The following is a 9579-nucleotide window of genomic DNA, read 5'->3' on the forward strand; positions in this document are numbered from 1 at the left end:
TAAACAAAATGTGGTATATACATAGAATGGAATATTATTCAGCCTTAAAAAGGAAGGAAATTTTAACACATGCTACACAAATGAATTTTTTAAAGACATCATGCTAAGTGAAATAAGTCAATCACAAAAAGACAAATGCCAAATGATTCCACTTATATGAGGTATCTAGTAGAGAGAAATCCATAGGAACAGGAAGAATGGTGGTTGTCAGGGGCTCAGGGGAAAGGGGAAAGGGTGTTGTCGTTTAATGAGTATAGTATTTCAATTTTGCAGGATGAAGTTCTGAAGACTGGTTGTGCAACAATGTGCATGTACTTGATGCTATTGAATTGTACAATTAAAAATTAAAGGTGGTAAAAAAATATTTTTGAACTCTTTCTATATGCCAAGCATTATTATAGATTGTAGGAACACATGAACTTGAAAGATTCTTTTTTTTTTTTTTTTTTTAAGATATTTACAGTCTGGTGGAGACAAATACTTCTTTTCTTTCTTTCTTTCTTTCTTTCTTTCTTTCTTTCTTTCTTTCTTTCTTCCTCTTCTTCTTCTTCTTCTTCTTCTTCTTCTTCTTCTTCTTCTTCTTCTTCTTCTTCTTCTTCTTCTTAATAAAGGAAACATCTGAGATATGGCAGGCACTGATACATGCTATAAAGAAAATAACATAAGGTAAAGTGTCAGACAGTGACAAAAGAGCTGCCTTGGCTGGGGTATGGGGCTGAGGATTCTGAGGAGGTGACGTAGGAGTTCCAACAGGAATGATGATGAGTGGGGCTCCCTGGGCTTGGAGTCGTGATGCAGAGTGCAGATTTCATGCTAGCTGGGGGATTTTCCACAGGGGGTGAGACATTCTGACACATGCTTTTACAAGGTCACTCTGACTACTAGATGGAGGATGGACCTAGGGTTTACGGAAGGACACAGGGATAAATGGCTATTACAGCAGTGTAAAGTGAGAGAAGAGGGGCATGTGAACAGTGGTGGTAGCAGTGGAAATGATGCGATGGCCGATTTCAGGATATTATATGGTTTTGAGCTAGCTACCCTATTAATACAGGAGCAAGAGACAGAAAAGAAGACGAAGCTTAGATGTTTAGCTAATTCACTATCTAAAGGTACTATTTATTTAGATGTGAAGACTTGATAGAACGGTTTTGGTGGGGCATGGGGTAGGTGAGCTGGATCAAGACTTCTGCTACGGCTATGCTGTTTGAAATGTCTCTTTACACACCAGGTAATTGGTTAGAAGAATCTCTCTGACATCTGCTGTGTTGTCCCTTTGGGCCCAGTGGGAAGGTACAAGAAAGTAGGGTGGTGTGGGAGCTTGTGGCAGTTTAGATTTATAGAATACTATAAAAATGAGCATCTGTATGGCGATAGTAATGGCAGAGGTGTGGTGCAAATGTCCATGCCCACTTGGATTTTCCCTTTTTCTAAGTTCCCCCTGAACTTTAATCTACCACATCGCCTTTTTACTCTCTTGGAGCTGTAAAACAACTCATCCGCATTTCTTCATCCAAATTGCCACTAGTTTTTCTCCTAATGATTCCCCTGTCACTTATTTTCACTCTTCTTCCTCTTTCATTTCTCTGTCCTACTCCCTCCTCTCTGTAGTCAATAAGTAGCCGCTAAATTCTAATGATTCCTCGAAGGTTCCATTAGGTGGTATTTCCTCACTCCTGTGTCTTTGTTTGTGCCTTAAAGGCATTTCACCCTATAAGTAGTTCAACACTAGTTATATGAAAACCTGCTCTGGGATACCTTGTCCCTTTCCCCTATTGTTTTTCATTTCTCCCCCATTGGCTCTCCAATGACTATTCATTTATATTTTAAACACTCGGACCTTGTATTTTTGTGTAAATGTATGTCTTCTATTCTAGTTTGTAAGGTTCTCTCTATTCGAGTCCATGACCTGTTCATTTTGTGTCCTCCACCACACCTAACCCAGCACAGCACTCCTTATAGGTGCTTAACAAGTGTCGTTTGTGAATTAAGTTCATGAATCGATTTAATTCCATGTCTTCTAGAAAACTCAGTTTCAGTACTATAACTCATTTTGATCCTACTTTTGTATTCTTCTGTTACTTGATGTCTGCATCAGTCAGTCAATTATTTTTTTAACCTAATCACATATTCCCTTAGCTTATTTAACATTTTTTACATTATGCAAGTCTTTCCTTCCCAATTTTATTGTATACTTACAGAGAACTTGTAGAAAGCATCTTCAGTGACTGATGTAGAGTTTTACCCTCAGAAATTGTATCATGAAGATATGTTGAAAAAAAGAATAGTGAATGAATGATTTAAAAAAAACAAATGAACACATTCCTGTGTATCTACCAATTCAGCTTCCTGGTCCTCCTGTAGGCATGAATGCTTAAAGTCATGTTTTTTTTTTTTTGCTTTTCCTCCACTTTTCAAATCAAACCAGACACAAAATACTGTTGATTCTTGCATTTCAACATCTCTCAATCCATTCTGAGTATATGAAAGACCTTTTCAATCTTCCTTCAGACATAAACATAAGCAAAAACCAATTATAAGTGATAAGAATAGTCTTAGTTGTAAGTAAATAAATCTGATAAAGAGATTTGTGGGTATTCACGCAATCTGTATGTGCTTTTAAACTTTTTTTTGTAATCTCTCCTTGTAATATGTAATTACAAAATAGAAATAATTTTTGTTTTTAAGCAGCTCATTCATACATTTATAAAATATTAATTAAAATCAGGTAATTGAACAATCAGTGCCAAAAAGGAATAACGTAGCATTTAAATAATGTTCGCTTTGGTTTCATTTATTTTTACATTAGTTTAATGAAAGAATTCTTGATTCTCTTTTTGGGTACACAGGTACAGACCTAGATGGAATTTTCTAAGGAGTTAGTGGAGAAGGAAGTAGAAAACACTCTTATGGCTACTTTACATGAAGAAGCCATAAATAAGGAGCTATCAATCCACCCCACCCTCTCGGTCTTTTCCATTGCCAACTAGAAAACTAATTACAGGGAAACACTGTGTGTGCTCCATTTAGACAGTTTGGATTGTTACTCTTCCAAAGTGTGAGGAGCATAATCTCAAACTACAACAGAACAGATTCGAGCAGATAAATGTGGGCATTTTTTGTTGTTCATTTGCAATATAATCATTAGTAATTTAAAATCTTTGTGACTATTGATATACAGCTATGAGGGTTTACTAATCCTTAATTGTTGACTGATTGGGTTATTATCCCCAGGATGAAAAGGAAAATCGCAAACTATAATTAATAATAGGAGTACAAATCTGAGCCAATCTATGTCTATGATATACATGTACAGGTATATATTTCTAAAATTATGATTTTGTTCAATTCAAATTTGCTATTTATGTCAATGATTTATATTAATTTATGATATCAAACGTACTCTAACAGAGGTGAGAAAATATAGGTCTTTAGAGGTTCTCAGTTATTTAGATTGTGCCTTTATTTTGTGAAAGCTTCAGTCTACCAGGATCCGTATAAATGACAACTGAAAGCAGCTGCAGGCAGGCAGGGAGGGACAAAATATCCTTGTGATAACTAGCTCGGTTTAGGGAGAGAGGGCATATTTCTGAGTAATTGGTCTAAAGAGAGTTTTAATTAAAATAAATTAGTGCGATCAGCTGCATCCTGCTAGGTTGCTTACAGCTGAGCTGGAAAATGATCTAGAGAAGTTTATTTACTCCAGGCAGATATATTTAAAAATCATCAGGTAAGTACGCAAATTAATAACATTAATATTAATTTTGTTTCAAAAAGCAGTTCTAGCTCATTCATTAAAAATCTCATTTCATTTTCCTCTTGCTTGTATAATGAAGGCCAACCATATCCTGCTCTGTGAGAGTTTAGTTTCTCATTTATAACTGAGGTTATAAGGCTTCTGTAGCCAGTGGGGAGAAGTAAAGTTTCTCTCCTGAGATTCATGAAACCTAAGTAGGAATTCCTTGAGGACAACTAAAACTGAGGACCAGGAGTGATGAGGCAGTAGTGATAAGCCTTGTTAGTCTTCTTTCTAGGATGCCAGTCAAGTGTTGCAGGAAGGACAATTTATAAGTGCACGAGCTGGGCCTTGTTTGATACTTACACTGCTGAGGATGGCAATCTGCTGGCTCAATAAAGCCTCTGGCTTCCATCACAGGTGCTGGCTCTCTACAGCGTGGCCAAGGCCTGGGGCTCTGCTATGAAATGAAAAAATTGAAATTCAAAGAAAGAGAACTTGGGTAGTAGTGTTTATTTCTATAAAATAAAGAGAGACTACAAAAAGACCCCTGAGGGCCCATTCAGGTCAACATCTTTCCACACCCTAAATTACCTCCCTCAGGGACACTATCCTTGAGAAATGAGAAGAATGAAGAGTGTGGATGCTGGTGGAGGACAGAAGAAATAGTACATAGAAATAGGTCATTTCCCCAGCCACATTGGGTCCTGTCTTTACTCTTGACTCCCAGCTCTGTTGCTCCCCCTGCCAGTACTTCAGGCTTTCTGTTAAACAGACACAAAATGGTTTTCATTCAGAATCCATTCACTATTTTTACGGAAAGAAGGATTGAGAATTCTTTAGATTGGATTCCAAGTGCTGTACTAGACCTTGAAAATTACTAATGAAAAAGCCAGAAGGTGTTGCTTCTTTAGAGCTTATGTCCAGAAGTGGAGGGCGATAATTTAAAAAGTGCAATGACAGAGCTCTGCAGACCTGAATCTTTGTATGTGGAATCAGGAATGGGGTCCATATAGGAGCCCCAGGGGTTGCAGTTGGGAGGCGGGGGTATCTCGCTCATTATGGATCCACCTAATGTGCAGCTGTTCTGGTGGAAAGGTACCCAGAGGGCCCACATAACCAAAGGGGGTCTCATCTTTTGCAAAACACAATTCTCTGGCCAGTTAGGTCAGCAATGAGGAGAAAGAAACTAAGGCTGAAATCGCTGGCTCCTTGCCAGATGCCTCTTACTCAGTCTCTAACATGAGATTCAAGATTGCTTGTTCTCTGGATCTGGAAAATCAGTTATACTTTAATATTGCCTAGCAGGGTCTTAGTCTAATATTCTCTCTCTCTCTCTCTCTCTCTCTCTCTCTCTCTCTCTCTCTCTCTCTCTCTCTCTCATACACACACACATTCTTTTCCCTGCTCTGCCTTCTTATTTATTTATCTATTTATCTATTTATCTATTTATTTATTTATTTATTTTTAAGACAATTTCTCAAAGTGTATTTTGCAGAACTGCATGTGAATCTCCTCTAAGGTACTTGTTAAAGATTCCATTTGAGAACTGTTGCTTGAAAATGGGAATTATTGACTCTGGCTATATAGGAGAATAGCCTGGAAAAACAAAAAACAAAACAAAACAAAACAAAACGAAACGAAACAAAACGAAACGAAACGAAACGAAATGAAACGAAACGAAACGAAACAAAACAAAACAAAACACCTTTTTAGAAATATCAGTTCTCAGGGCCCCATACCTAAAGCTTACCATTTAATTGGTCTGGGTTAGTTCCAGGCATCAGTATGATTTTAAAACTTAAGTGTGAAGTCAGAATTGAGAGCCCCTGAGTTACAGGAGGCCTACACAGATGAACGGGTGTGTGTCCAGAGGAGGGAGGGTTGGGATGGGACCACTGACGCCTGCTGGTAATCAGGAAGAAGGTCTCCAGCACACACACACTGTCTCTTAAAGAGGGTATGGGGTGGTTCCTGAGCCCAGATTCCAACCCTGTAATAGGCCCACTGTCTCTTTTCCCTTCCTAGGGAAGTAGGCCTCCCCAACTTCACTCCCCTAACTTAAAGTTTTTCACAATTTAATGTGCATAAAAGTTACCTGAAGAAATTTTACTAAAACTCAGATTCCCAGAACTTATTCCAGAGATTCTAATTCAATGTCTCTGGGATGCAACTAAAATACATATGTTAACAAGTATTATGTTTATTGATGGTTAAATACAATTTTGAGGAAGGTGGTTGAGGGACCACCACTTTGAAAACATGGCGTAGGCCTTTACCACAGGTATAATCTTCTACCCTTGAGATGTTTTCTGTTTTGAATTCTGGCTCTGCCACCTCATGTCTGACCTTGAGTAGTTATTAAACTTTCTGTGCTTTAATTTCTCCATCTGTAAAATGGAGGAAATAAAAGTACTTACTCTATGCAGTTTGTGAAGATTAAAAAGAAGTTAAGAGAGACAGGTCATTTCTATGGCCTGAGGTAACTGGATGACAGAGCTGGGGAGCTTTGGGAATATCGTTTCCCATTTAGTTTGCTCTGGTTCTCTAATAAGGCAGTAGTTCAACTGAATGTCCTCATTCAAGTTAGCCTTTCTGCCCCATTTCTCCACTCACTCAAGGTCTACCTCAATCACTGTTAAAAGAAACTTTACTTCCATTTGATTTGTTGTGAAGAAAGAGTAAAAAAAAAAAAAACAAAAAAACTGAAATTATGCTTTACACAGAATTTCCTCTAGTGGATATTAGTATTCAATGTATAAAGTTCGAACAATGAAAAGATGTTTTTAAATTTTATTAGACTCCACTAATTATTTCCAATCAGCAGGCTAAACACTCCATCTTTTTAAAAGCTAGATCCATGATGACACCCAGTGGCCAAGATGTTAACCACTGAGATTTTTTAAATACATATTTTCCTCGGCATACAAACACTTAACATTACATTACATTTACTTTTTCTTTACAGAGCAATTCAATAACAAAGCATGAAGTAGTCCTGCATTAGGAACATCATCAATAAAATGTGGACAAACCAAAATTTTTTGCTACTATTTTTAGTAGTACAATTTTCCCAACCAGTTCAGGCAGACGAGAGCACCAGGTCATTAAAGGTGACATTTTTTAAACAAAATCTTTCAGATTTGGAGAAGGTGATTTTTATCAGCATGTAGTAAACAAACAAAAGACCAGGCACTCAGAGACTATTAAGATTTTACAATAGTCACACGTGGCCCTTTAAACAATTAGGAAGTAATTAATAATTCAGGTAATAGTAATTACTTTACCTAGTTCCAATCCCTCAAGAAATATTTCCTGGTGTCCCAGATTGAGAAGCAGCTGCTGAAAGGAATATTAGTGTCCAAGGGGTTAATGAGGGAGTGCTCTTGGGATCACACCTGTAGAAGGGAAAGGAAGGAAGAAGCAAGGAAGGAAGGAAGGAAGGAAGGAAGGAAGGAAGGAAGGAAGGGAGGGAGGGAGGGAGGGAGGAAGGGAAGATTGGGCAAAGGGAAGGGGTGGACTTCTATGGAGTCTCAACAAAGACTTCAGCCGACCCGACCCCACTGGGAGCTCTGAAGCTAGCTAGCATGTCTCTTACTGGGGCAGGGCGGTAGGACTTGTATCCTTTATATCCATCCAATCATTGTATGTGGGCTACTCCAGGAAGAGGGTGACCTTGGCTGAAGCAACTCTTTTTTAGCTGAAGAAGTGATGAAAGGGGCTGACAGCTGAGGCTTGTTTGTTGCCAATACTCCTAGCAGCTGGGATTGTAAGTCCTCTAGTTTTGAGGGTGATCTGTGTGGCTGATCACAACATCTACCATACTGAAGTCACACGATGCCAACAAAACAGGTAGGCTTTGACTTTTTGGAACTTACAAGACACGTTAAATGAATGAACACGCAGGTAAATACTCAGGGCTGTGAGGGAAGACTGGGCTTTAAGAGAATAATGGGAAAGGATGGGGTAAGGAGAGGAAGACTAATGCTTAGCTCTGCTGGTTTCCTCGTGAAAGTAGAAGGGCAGGGAAGATACAAAAGAGAATTATAACCCTTGGACTAGGAAGTGTTTACCTTACTCTGTGGGTGGTTTGGAATCACCATAAAGTTTTACAAGAGAAACAACAAGAACAAAGTAGACAATTAAGTTAATAATAGACTAGTTTGGTTTGGAAGGGCATAGAGATCAAACATTTTCTTTCGAAGGTCACACCCTACCATTTGATTCTAAATTTCTGGTCTCACATCTTATCACTTCCTTCTAGATTCTGTAGGTCCTATACACAGTGGACATTTTCTGTTCTCTGAACAGATCCTGCTAATCCCATTTCTCTGATGTTATCCCTTGATACCATTTTCCATGGCTGTTAAAGGCCTGCTCAGATTTCATCTTCTGAAAAGCTTTTCCTGCTTCTAGCCCTTTAAGGCCCTCTCTCTTCTCTTATTCTTATACTAATGTAAAAATTTCTTAATGTAACTAACTCACAGAACTCTCTGTATGATCCGGTCTCCATTTATGTACCTCTCTAAACTCGTCCCTCACCTCATTCCCCAAATCCCATTTCTCTAAATTTGTCTCCATTTTAGATGGTAAACTTGTGTCTTATTTATCTTCTTATGTTCAGGGAATATTGCAATGTCTTTAACATGATAGATGCTTCATTGTTGAATTGAAAAAAAATTAGATAGTGCTAACAGGTAAAATTACTTTATAAATAGCTACTGTCCTTCTAAGAATTATAGAGTCTAAGCAAGAGAACTTTCTTTCCAAGTTTATTAATGTACCAAGAAGTTTAAAAGCCTTCTGCCAATCATTCTCAGAGCCCTAAATGGCTACATTTTCTATAGATATGATGTATATTTCTTCTCTGTAAAATATTTCTTCTAAGTTAAACATTGGTACATTTGTAATTGTAGAAGTAGACGAGATCATAGAGGTATTCTAAGTCCCTCAGTTCACAGTTAATTAAACTAGATTTCAGGTGTTAATTAATTTTTAAAACATCACTTAGATAGTTCATGACAAATATGAAGCTAGAATTCAAATGTCTTAATTGCTAAATCAATCATCATCATCATCAACAATAACAACATTTAGAGGTCTATTATCTAGGGACACCTCTAAATATGCTACTTATATTATCTAATTTAATCTTCACAATTCTGTGAGGTGGTACTATTATTAGCTTCATTCAGAGTAAGGAAGTTAAGGAACAGAGAGTTTAGATAACTTGCCCAAAGTGCAAAATGCATAACATTACAATAAAAACCCTTAAACAGATCTTTTTTCAGCTTCTTTTTCCATATATTTTTACTTTTATGAGTCTTTAAAGTAGGTTTATGGTAGACAGTATACAGTCGGGTCTAGTTTTTAAAATCAAATCTGACAGTCTGTCTTTCGACTGATATGACTGCAGCCTCTAGGAGTTTCTTACTCTCACATTAGTCCGCACTCAACCTCCAGCAATCACCAAAATTGCTAATTGTGTTGTTATTAGCTTATGGCACCCAGCAGCTTTTGTTCCAGGTAAATAAGTGTTGGATGCTATATCTCTCTGGATGTGCCTGTCTCTTCAGACTTTGGAGTGGTTATTTGCCCTTTGACCTAAGTTTTCTGATAGGTCCAGGAAAAGTCATTGAGTTTCCATTTTCTCAGTTATTCTTATTGTGAGGAAAGGTTTGGCGACTTCTAAGTTCTTTACATATCAGAACTGAACATAGATTTTTTTTTTTTCTAAAATTCACTACTATTGGGAACACAGGAAATGGGCCACAGTGAGGGTTAACTGTTGTCTCCTTATATTTAGCTTTGGGTCACTGAAACGAGGACTTGAGAACATATAT

The sequence above is a fragment of the Rousettus aegyptiacus genome, unplaced genomic scaffold (genome assembly GCF_014176215.1).
Source record: "Rousettus aegyptiacus isolate mRouAeg1 unplaced genomic scaffold, mRouAeg1.p scaffold_m13_p_2, whole genome shotgun sequence".
NCBI classification, from domain to species: Eukaryota; Metazoa; Chordata; class Mammalia; order Chiroptera; family Pteropodidae; genus Rousettus; species Rousettus aegyptiacus.